Here is an 11,287-nt window from a genome sequence, read left to right as displayed (position 1 = left end):
CCCCCATCACTAATTGTATCTCCTCTATCTCTACCATGTTTCCTTTCTTATAATCTCTTCACTCTTTATTCTCCTTGATTGCTAACTAAAAGCATTCACCTAAGATCTTTGGAACATTCAACCCTATCTCACCTTATATGTTATACCTCAATCTACTGAGGTACCTCACCACTCTCTCATCTTCATCTTCTAATCCACCCCTAATAGTGAGTTTGTAAAATTTCCCAGTATAGGAAACAACATTAATTTCCTTTTGCTTCAAATTATGTCTCATCTACTTAGTTTGAATTCCAAAATTTAATGGAAGAAATTTATCCTCCTTCATGGCTTTAATTCTACCCCACATAATTCTCTAAGACATCCCTATTTCTACCCACTTCATCTACATACTACTACACTAAGTTACAGAAGAACCACTTAACCTTGCTTAGGCTAACTTAATCTTTTGTCTATGTCCATATCTTCTAATTCAAAAATGTCAAACAATTATCAAACTCATTCTACTATTTCATTTTTACTCAAGGTTTCATTTGAAATAAGGAAATATTAGAATCATAATACTATTTTTCTTAGTGTTTCATTGAAATATATCAATCTACAATACTATTTTATTTAGGATCTCATTGAAATCCAAAATTATCTAATTCATGATAGTACTGCTTTGGGCTTTTCTTTCTCTTTTACATCTCAGTTGTATTTTAATGGGGATGAGGACAAGTCTTTTATATATTAAACTATAGTGCAACTGTGATCTAATAGAACTAGATACCCTTAATGAAATAACCATATACTGTGATAGAACAATATAATCTTAAATTATAGAGCCAAAATACAATAATGCCTAAACTATTCACTGCTTTTGTTGCTAAAACCTCCCCTCTACCCGTTTGCTTGATGAAGACATGATGCAACCCAAGAAATTTTATTTTCCTCAATTGCTCAAGGTCCAAATGCAGGCTACACTAACAAATTAGAAGAAAGAGGGAGTGATGTTGATATTTTTTCCGAGGGAGATTTATATTAGAGCATTTATAACTTGTAGATATTTTAGAGGGTTGTTTCATTTTTATTAAACCCAAAAAAATAATGTCCATTTAAAGAATATAAATACACATACCTGCAAATGTATGATTAGTGTAAATCTTTAGTGTTTCTACATCAAAACCGTAGTTTTGAAGAAGATGTGTTGTGAGGAAAAAGAAAGAAGATGCCTCTTACCTTGTAGATAAACATTAACCAAACACATTTGAAAAATATGTATTAAGTAATGAAGTAGGTAGATAAACTGAAACAACCATATTTTTTTAGTATTTGACAAAAGCCTCTTCTACAAATCTAAAAACATCTCACTCTAGAAAATCATATATCTTGCAACTATTGTCTCCAACAAGAGATTTCTAAAAACTATTTTAAAATTTTACTTCTATGTCATTCCTCTACCTTGGTCGCTTGTCACCTACAAAAGTGAAAATGCATGTCTTTTTCCTTAAGGAGAATACATGTTTGATTTTGTCTTAATTTTAAAACTAAGAAAATTTAAAAATATTACTTTTTTAACTTCAAATAATTAAATTAATATTTTATATTTTAAACACAAAATATGAATTTTGTTTTAAATAGAACAACACCCTTGTATGTCGTAGTGACCCTTAAATCTCAATATGAAATAGAAGAGAAAATAGGAACAAAACTTGATTGACACATTGAATAGTGTTAGTTAATATGAAAGACTATAGTGACTTGTCAAGTTTTAGACTTTGTTACATTGAATGATCTAACAACATCGAGTCTACAAGATCTAGTTTCTAAAATTCCAAAAACAGATAATGAGTCTCAACTTCAACTATGAACGATGAATATATAGATAATTGATACTTGTCTACATCTTATCCTCAATGTAAAAAATGATGATCATGTCTTCACCACCATAATATGTTCTTTCAATTCCATTGACCACTTTAACAATCAGTTGGCATAGCTTCTCAAAATTTGTTTTGCATGATATTTCTATAATTTCTACTACAGATTGCAACTTTAATTTCTACCCTTAGCTCTACTTCTCAGAAATGTGATCGTTTCAGAGATTGAATGAATAAAATTCTTTCTTGTGTTTGCTGTTGCATTTTGTCTAATTCTCTGTATATTTATGCTTGAGCATAAATCGCCATCTGTAGCACATACAAGATTTTGTACTCCAGAATAAGTCGACCACCACTAAAGTACAACGTTCTTGAAGTCGAGAATATGTCGACAAAGCATTGAGGTAAATTAACGATCTTCATTGTGATCGTCGACTACGTGTTTACGAGGAGTCATTTATTTACAGTAAGTTCCATCGATATTATAAATTTCAAGTAAACAATACGTGTGAAATGATATATATATGATAGAGTTAAATCTTTGTATATATCGTTCACAGAAGACGCGATTCATTAAAACTTTCTCAGAATAGTTTTGCAGCTATCAATACAAAATGAAATTCTATCTGTTGAGTTTGGGTCTTCTTTATACAATTCTGGTTATCTTGGTTTATGTTTCGGAAATGATCCGTGGTTCGAGAATTGATGGGTTTAAGGGGATGCCATCAACTGTCAGGAGGAATCGTATGCGTGGTAGCTTTCCGAAAAGTTTAAAGAGATCTCGAATCACTAATTCTGCAGTTTCGAGTACAAGTTTGGTCTCGTACAACTATACCCAAGTTGTGGACCATTTTGCATACACGTCAGAGAGCTATCAAACCTTTCCCCAGAGATATTTCGTGGAAAATTCCAGTTGGGGTGGGGCCCAAAACAATTCTCCAATATTTGTATGGTTGGGTGATGAACAAGACATTACAGGCGACTTAAATGTAGGTATTATAATAGAACAGGCTCATAACTTCAAAGCTCTTCTGGTATACATAGAGGTAGTGCAACGATTTCTCTTTAATTGCATACTGATTATTAGAGAACAAATTTAGTATATTTTCGAGATTCTGCTTTAAGGAGTATATTTACGCTGTAGGTGTTTCCTATTTGAATGTGAAGAGCTAAATTTTACATCCAATGGTTGACAGCCATGGAGAGTAAATGACTACTATTGGAACGATTTGAAACGTAGATCTTTTTAAAGCTTTATTTGAAATTCTGCTTTAAGGAGTATATTTATGCCGTAGGCGTTTCCTACTTGAATGTGAAGAGCTAAATTTTACCTCCAATGGTTGACAGCCATGGAGAGTAAATGACTACTATTGGAACGATTTGAAACGTAGATCTTTTTAAAGCTTTACACTGTTCAACAAGGAGGAAATCTTTGACGACCATCCATTACATCTTGGGCGTCCGTTGCATGATGAACAATCATTCAATTGTCCCATCATTAATTTGGCCTCACATTGCATTGTCAACAGTCATTCTGTTAACTTTCATTTTGTACATAATTATTTCCTTATTACTCATTTTCTTTGTTTTCTATCAACTTTTAGTTATGTACATAACATCATCAAATAAGACAAATAACAAGTTAACATATATTGTAATCAAATATAATTAGATACATATACTATTAGATATATCATATTAAATATTATATAAACATTTTAATAGTAAATACCATAAATACATATTAAACTCAAATTCAAATCACTACACTATTTTGAGAGTAAATAGCATAAACAAACATAAAGCTCAAATTCCAAGCACTAGATTAAACCATACGACAAAACTCTAAAAAAATAAATAATGAAAAAAGACATTAAAATTATATTGGTCAATGTTTATCATTTTTGGTTCTTACATATGATTTGGCCATGACATTTTGAATAACTTCAAACCAAATTGTCTCTCTTTGCCTCATGTGGAAGAAGTGAATGTCATACAACTTTTGAATGGTTGCACTAAATTGGAGGTGCTTTTCACTTTCATTAGGGAGATCTATTATGACCAACACTATGCAAATGGTGATACACCCTCAATAGTTGACACATATGAGAGGCAGTTGAATAAAATGTGATCATTTCTCTCGCTTTCATACTATGTAACCTGGAGACCATTGCATTTATCAACTTTTATAATGTAACTATCCAGGTTTCAATTTTCAACATATGTAACCTTGGTATAGACATGAAAGTACATGTTTCGTACATGAAATGAAAAAGATGATTTTTTATAGAAAATTGCTTCCACCAATGAAATTGGATGTAGGCTAGATAATATTAGTATGACTTAGATATGAGGAAATAATGTAAACATATGCAATTCTACAATAAAATATTGCAAGGCTATTTCCCTTTCTCACGTGTAATTTAAGGAGTTGGAAAGAAAAAAGCTATATGTACAAAAATATGCTATTTTCAGAAAAATACATCTACCTTATTCAGATAAATTTAGTTGTCCTCAATCATGTATTTTAAGAACACAAATTTTGATCTTAGATAGCCTAATCAAATCATATCGACTTATTTTTAGGGTCTTGTATTCCTTTTCCATTTAATCTGATGATGGTTGCTTTAACTAGCGGTGGACTAGCTGAGATTCTTGTAGGCTCATCTATTATTGATCCATACTTACAAGTTACATCTTCACACTCTATTCAACAACCTAATTCTACAATTACCAAATATCAAGTTCAACTGTCAGATGGTACACACACTCATTCAAATCTTCTTTCAGACAAGTACATAGATTTAATCATTGAACAAGGTTTAGCAATGGGCACAATTATTTGTGTAAAAAAATATTCTTGCAAATTGATCAACAACTTCATGTATGCCATTTCTTTCCCACTACCATTGATTGCTTTTTTGCTATGCCATGTTAATGTCCATGCTAAATTATGAAATTTAAATTTGATTAAAAATTTGTAATCTACACAGGTTTAAATGACATTGCATGCACACATAAAAATGGACCATACACTGGATGAATTGGGAAATCAAAGCAACTTGTTCACAAATTCATGGGACTTGGAAACTTTTTTCAAAATACAAAGGTGCTCTTTTTTGCAATGGAAGAGGCTTGCACATTAATTTTTGCTCCTTTCACTCTCTCGCCTATTTATCAAGGTGCTTGTTGATTACCAAACATATTGTATTAAAGGTGAAGAACAAATGAAATGTCTCGTTTATGTTAGTTAGGAACATATTTTACACCAAAATATGGTGTACCTATTGCACACTAAAGTGCGATTGCTAGTATTAGGGCTACTTGTTGTAAGATATACAACACCGCAATTATGGGACGTTAATGCCATTTGGGGGAGAAAAGGAAGCATGTGCAAATGTGAGCACGATGGGTTATTTCACATCCATGCAGGCCTTGGCTGATTATACCACCATTATTGTCAATTTGAATAAAACATTAAATGCTGACAATTGTTCAGTCATTGTATTTGGTGCATCTTATGGTGGAAGTGAGTAAGGATTCACTTCACACAAATCAAATTTTTTATGTTTTAAGTACGTAAGATTAAATGAATGTTAAGTGTTCTATTTATTTTGATGACATAACAATTGACACCCTCGCATCATTTGCGCCTCTCCTCTACTTCGATGACATAAAACCAACCTATAGCTTTGGTAGTGTTGTCACAAACGTTTTCAGAGTATGCTCACTCATCTCTTTCAGCTTACTCTCACTATTATTACAATCAAATTTGACATTTTAGACTACGGCGCAGAATGCAAGTGAGATCTGCTCAAGAAGAATCAATTAATCGTGGGGTATGATGGATGAAACCGCGTCGAGTTCCCAAGGCTTGCAAAACCTAAGCAAAATATTCAACACTTGCCAGTAAGTAAAGGTGGTGCTTACAATTCTTGAGACAGTATGCACCAAAAGTCAAATTATTATTTTTATTTTTATATTAAATTTTTTCTCAGTTCTTACTGTTTTCCATTACAAAACATGGAGATCATGAAGAATAAATGCTAAAATTGTAGAAAAATCAAATTTTTGAACTTTGATCAAACATACCTTTTTGTCTAGAAAATAGTATAGTGCTGATCGAAATCTGTTATCTTGGTATTCCTCCTGCAGAAATATCACGGATAAGAGCGCCCTGTACGATATTCTGGAGGATATATACGATAACGCAACACAATACAATTTTGAACTTGTTAAAGGAGTAATTAAGCCCGCTAACCAAACACTACCAATTATGTTTCTCGTTGATTTAGTTCTCTGACACAACCATAACTTACTGCAGATCTGCATCTGGAGAAAGATTAGCAAATACACCCTTCACATGCTTGAATTTGAGTCCAGTGACTTATCCCGGATGGGAATGGCAGGTCTCTAAGAATTCTTTCTTGTTAAGAACAAAAACGATATAATATTTATGCTGTCCATGTCTAACATAGTTTCTTAATCTGCAGACTTGCACCGAAATAGTGTTTCCAATAAGCAATCCCCGCGGGACAACAATGTTACGGCCCTCCGTGTTTGATATCAATTCTTACTCAAGTGAATGCTACAAAAAATACGGAGTTGTGCCCCGCCCACACTGGGCAGCAACTGAATTCGGAGGACACGTATGTAATTTTTAACTTACTGTGGAATTGTCTCGAGAAATGTTTATCTTAGTTAAGCTATAATTACAGTTACACAGATGCTGGGGCATCATGCTTTTGATTCGTTTTTATTAAGATATGAGTAGCTACAATTAACGTGCAGGACATAAACAGAGTGTTAAAACAATTTGGAAGCAATATCATCTTCTCCAATTGATTAAGAGATCCATGGAGCACTGGAAGGTAAACTGTTTTTCTTATGAGTTTTAATGCCCGTTAATCTTATTATTTATTTTTGAATCGGTTGTTAATTTAATTTAATTGCGCATGTTCTGGATGAAATTTTAGCGTATTGGCGAATTGTTGATGTGTGTTTTATGACCCACCAAATAGTAGAACAAAATACTGAAATATCTTATCCTCTCTTGAATAAAGTCTTGTGTATGCTAAGATTGCTAGAAGATCATACAATGACTTCAAGGTTCCTTTAATGCCAGGTCTTGACTGTGGATAAGATCGGTGGTTGATGTGATTTGTTGATGATCACAAGGGGCCTGACATGTTTATTTAGATTCATTTCAAGCCATACTGGATGTGGGAGCTATCTTAAGGTTTTGCAATGAAGTGCTTTTTGAAAATTTCACAAAATATGTAGAAATTAAATAAGATGGGGTTTAGGAATTTTATTCTAATCCTAAGACTAGTAATAACAACAAATAGTACTCTAGTGGACAAATTCCTCAATTTACCAAATTCCACTTTGCCAAGTTATACTACAACTATGCTTGAACTGATGCAATCTTCAAAGGTTATGCCAAAGATTTTTATATCACTACATACACCATCATAAAGAAAAATGTATACGAAGGATAGAAGTTGAGCATATGCATGAAAGGGGTTCAGGCTAACTTTACACAATGAGTTAGAATCACTAAAACGTCAAAAGTATGAACCAAAAGAACTCATCAATACACCTTCATATTCTTCATTGTAATCACCACACATTGACTATGCTAAACTTAATCTAATTGAAGAAATTTAGGAGAACAAGCAAGCACTAAGACATGTCAAGTATCCACCAAATTCCAATGAAAATTTTATTATCTCAGTAACTCATAGCAACAATCTCATAAAAATCTCTCCTTTACAAATGAGAAATGAGGCCTTTATATAGGTCCTCAATTACAATAGGTGGCCTCGATGATCACAATAACTGATGGCCAAGACTGTGCCACATCAGCCCTAATTAGGGTTAGGGCAAAGGAAAGGAATCTACATTAATGCAACAAGGAATCCATTACTGTAGTGGGTAATAAATGCCCACTACGCATGCTCGTTTAAGAAGGAGTGGGGTGCAATAAATATCCACCATGCATGTCCATTACTCAATAAATGCTCAGTCTTCCTTGAATAAATTATTCATGATTGCATTCTCTGAATGCATAGAAGTTTGACTTGGAGACCTCAGTTCTTCATCAAAGATAATTGGATGCCATGAAATGATGATGGAGGCCATGTAAGCTCAAGTCTTTTCCAACTGCATCATTTTAACTAAGATCCAACTTTGACTGACTTTTCTGAAAATCTCTCTTCGAACATTCTCGTCTTCCATGTACTTGCTTGGAAATTTATCTCCTTAAAATGGATTGGAATCCCTTGCTGATGATTATGTTACTCTAGAATTTCTTCATATTGAACTTCCTTCGCCATGTTCTTGGATTTTTGGATTTGAACTTTGATATTTGAACCTAGAATGTCTGGGACCAGATCACTTAGTACTTTGATCTTGGTACTAGAATTTTGGATTTGAGCGTCTTTCTTGAATTTTTAGAACTAGAGCTTTCTTCTCCTTTTTCTTCAAATGCTTTCAATTCATTGTTATGCCTTTTCTTACATTTTGAAGAATTCCCTCTTTTTTAATCATCATCAATCATTTTTCTAGTCTTGGGTACACACTTGAAGAGGGTGAAATTCAAGATTTGGAGGAGAAATTTCCAGCACTTAATCCTTTTTCATTCTTCCATGAAGGAGGAATTGTCAACACTTAGCCAGTTTTTCTTCCATGAAGGAGATACTTTCAACACTAGCATTTTTTCTTCCATGAAGGAGAAATTTCTAACACTTCGCCATTTTTTGCTTCTATGAAGGACAAATCTCCAATACTTAGCCATTTTTGCTTTCATGAAGGAGAAATTTTCAACACTTAGCCATTTTTGCTTCCATGATTTCTAATTCTCTTGCTTGTGCAAATTTTGAGTGGTCATGGATTTTGTCCATGATGGAAAAATTCCACAATAACCATTTTTCTCCAAGGTGAGATTTTTTGAGAGATCATGGATTTTGTCCATGATGGAAGAATTCCACAACAACCATTTTTCTCCAAGGCAAGATTTTTTGAGTGATCTTGGATTTTGTCCACGATGGAAGAATTCTGCAACAACCATTTTTCTCCATGGTAGGATATTTTGAGAGATCGTGGATTTTGTCCATGATGGAAGAATTCCGCAACAACCATTTTTCTCCAAGGTAGGATTTTTGAGTGATCTTTGATTTTATCCATGATGGAAGAATTCCGCAACAACCATTTTTCTCTATGGCAGGATATTTTGAGAGATTGTGGATTTTTTCCATGATGAAAGAATTCCGCAACAACTATTTTTCTCCGTGGTAGGATATTTTGAGAGATTGTGCATTTTGTCCATGATGGAAGAATTTTGCAATAACCATTTTTATCCAAGGTAAGATTTTTGAGTGATCTTGGATTTTGTCCACGATGGAAGAATTTTGCGACAACCATTTTTCCTATTATTTTCACGCCTTTCTACTTTTGGATATCTCATGGGTGATTCCAGACTTAACCATTTTTTTTCATTGATTGTCATGCTTGCTCATTCTTTTGGATATAGACACATGTACCCTTTTGGTTCTTTATCAACCATAGCTCACTTGTTGCAGAAATAGACATGCCAAAAATAGACATTCTAAAAATAGTAAGTTGTCCCAAAGTCAAAATAAGGCCAATCTAAGAGGCAGTGAAATTTACTAAAAATAGACTTTCTAAAAATAGTAAGTTGTCCCAAAGTCAAAATAAGGCCAATCTGAGAGGTAGTGAAATTTACTAAAAATAGACTTACTAAAAATAGACTTTCTAAAAATTGTAAGTTGTCCCAAAGGAAAAATAAGGTTAGTCCGAGAGGCAGTGACATTTACTAAAAATAGACTTACTAAAAATATACTTTCTAAAAAATAGTAAGTCAAGACAATCAATTCTCCAACAAGCAAATCATTTCCATTCTCAGAGCCACATGGATAATGCTTTCCACACTTGGCCAATTTTACCAATTCTCATTTGAAAGAGGGAACTTTAGAAGATTGAGCCCAATACTACCAAGAACTAAAGCCAAAAGGACAAGACCAAGAGACAAAAGGGGGCCCCCCATTTGCAATGGGGTGATGGTGTGAAAAGCCCACAACATGAATATTTTTGAAACCATTGTAGCTTTGGCAACCAAAGATGGTAAGTTAGTATAGAATTTGTTTGGTTCTCCATTCTGCAATGAAAGAGAAATGGTATTATCTTATAAGAATTGAATGCCACACAGGAACACATTGTGAAGATATTGTGTCGAGTAATGATGATGATGCAATTTGGCTGAAAGAACAATGACAAAAGGAGATAATGATAATCCAACAATGGATTACTGATTAATATAATATCTAATGTCAATTGCTTCTCTCGCCCAACAATGCCTCCTCCATTCAATAGAGTTATTTACAACAAGTGATTACGGACCATCTTTGGTGACATTGAAACAAAAAACTATAATTATCAATTGATAATCTCTATCCTTTATGTATTTTATATTATTATATTACAAGCTTTCCCTTGTAATTGACATTAATATTGTATATAATGGTAGATGAAAGCTTATAGGTGGAAATTATGTATTTTCTTATTTCAAAGCTTTCTATAATTTTTAATTTTTAATTTTTTTTCTTTAAGAAAGAGTATAGAAATTAGGAAAGTATATATAATTTTACAAAGGGAACAAATTAAATGAAACAAAAATAAAGAAAATACATTTAAAAAGATGGTTAAAGAGAGAGATAAGAAGAAATGTGAGAGAATAAAAATCAATAAAATAATAATAAAAATAAAAATGTCAACATAATTTTTTATTAAGAAGGTAGAAGAGAGCCCTGAATTCAAGAAAAACAACCAAGCATCAAGAAACTAACACATACAAGGGGCATCACGACCAGTCGAATAGCTAGCACAACATCAACCATTATAGCCTAGTGCACTACCTTTAGAAAAAATAAGCAAAAGCCATCATTGTTCTAAGAGTTACTACTACTAAAACTATAAACAGTAACTAAAATATCCATCAAGTCTTAGCTATAATATCCATTGAGTCTAACTTTATGGGGTTTTGAATCTACTATAAACCAAGTTTTGCTCTTTAATAAAAGACTATAATATCCATCTAGTCTAACATTTAACTAGTGATATTAGCATTTAAGCTTATAAACAAAAACTAGCAGTATCTACAAAATTAACAAAGTTTTTATCAAGAAAATTAAACAAGGTCCACAAAATATCAAAATAAAGCAATAGACCCCAATGACTAGCAACAACAAAAAACCCATTAGTAAATTTTAATTTCCTCCTAGTTTATAGCAAGGCATTTGAGGTCTTCATTGTACTCTTTATGCTCTTCTTCCTTCTATTCTTCCATGGTCTTTCCTTCATTATCCTTCCTAGGTTTTTTGAGTTTACTTTTCCTTGTGATAGTGTCA

At 32.8% G+C, this 11,287-nt stretch overlaps 1 pseudogene; it reads left to right on the top strand.

Moving 5' to 3' along the window:
* The first annotated feature begins 2,473 nt into the window (after nt 1-2,473).
* On the top strand, nt 2,474-10,196 carry LOC149532855 (uncharacterized; annotated as a pseudogene).
* The last annotated feature ends 1,091 nt before the right edge of the window (nt 10,197-11,287 follow it).

Source organism: Cupressus sempervirens, chromosome 10 (genome assembly GCF_028749045.1).
Source record: "Cupressus sempervirens isolate cs-2001-9-10 chromosome 10, ASM2874904v1, whole genome shotgun sequence".
Classification (NCBI taxonomy): Eukaryota; Viridiplantae; Streptophyta; class Pinopsida; order Cupressales; family Cupressaceae; genus Cupressus; species Cupressus sempervirens.
Note: the sequence above shows the minus strand (reverse complement) of the source record. Positions and strands in the feature narration are given on the sequence as shown.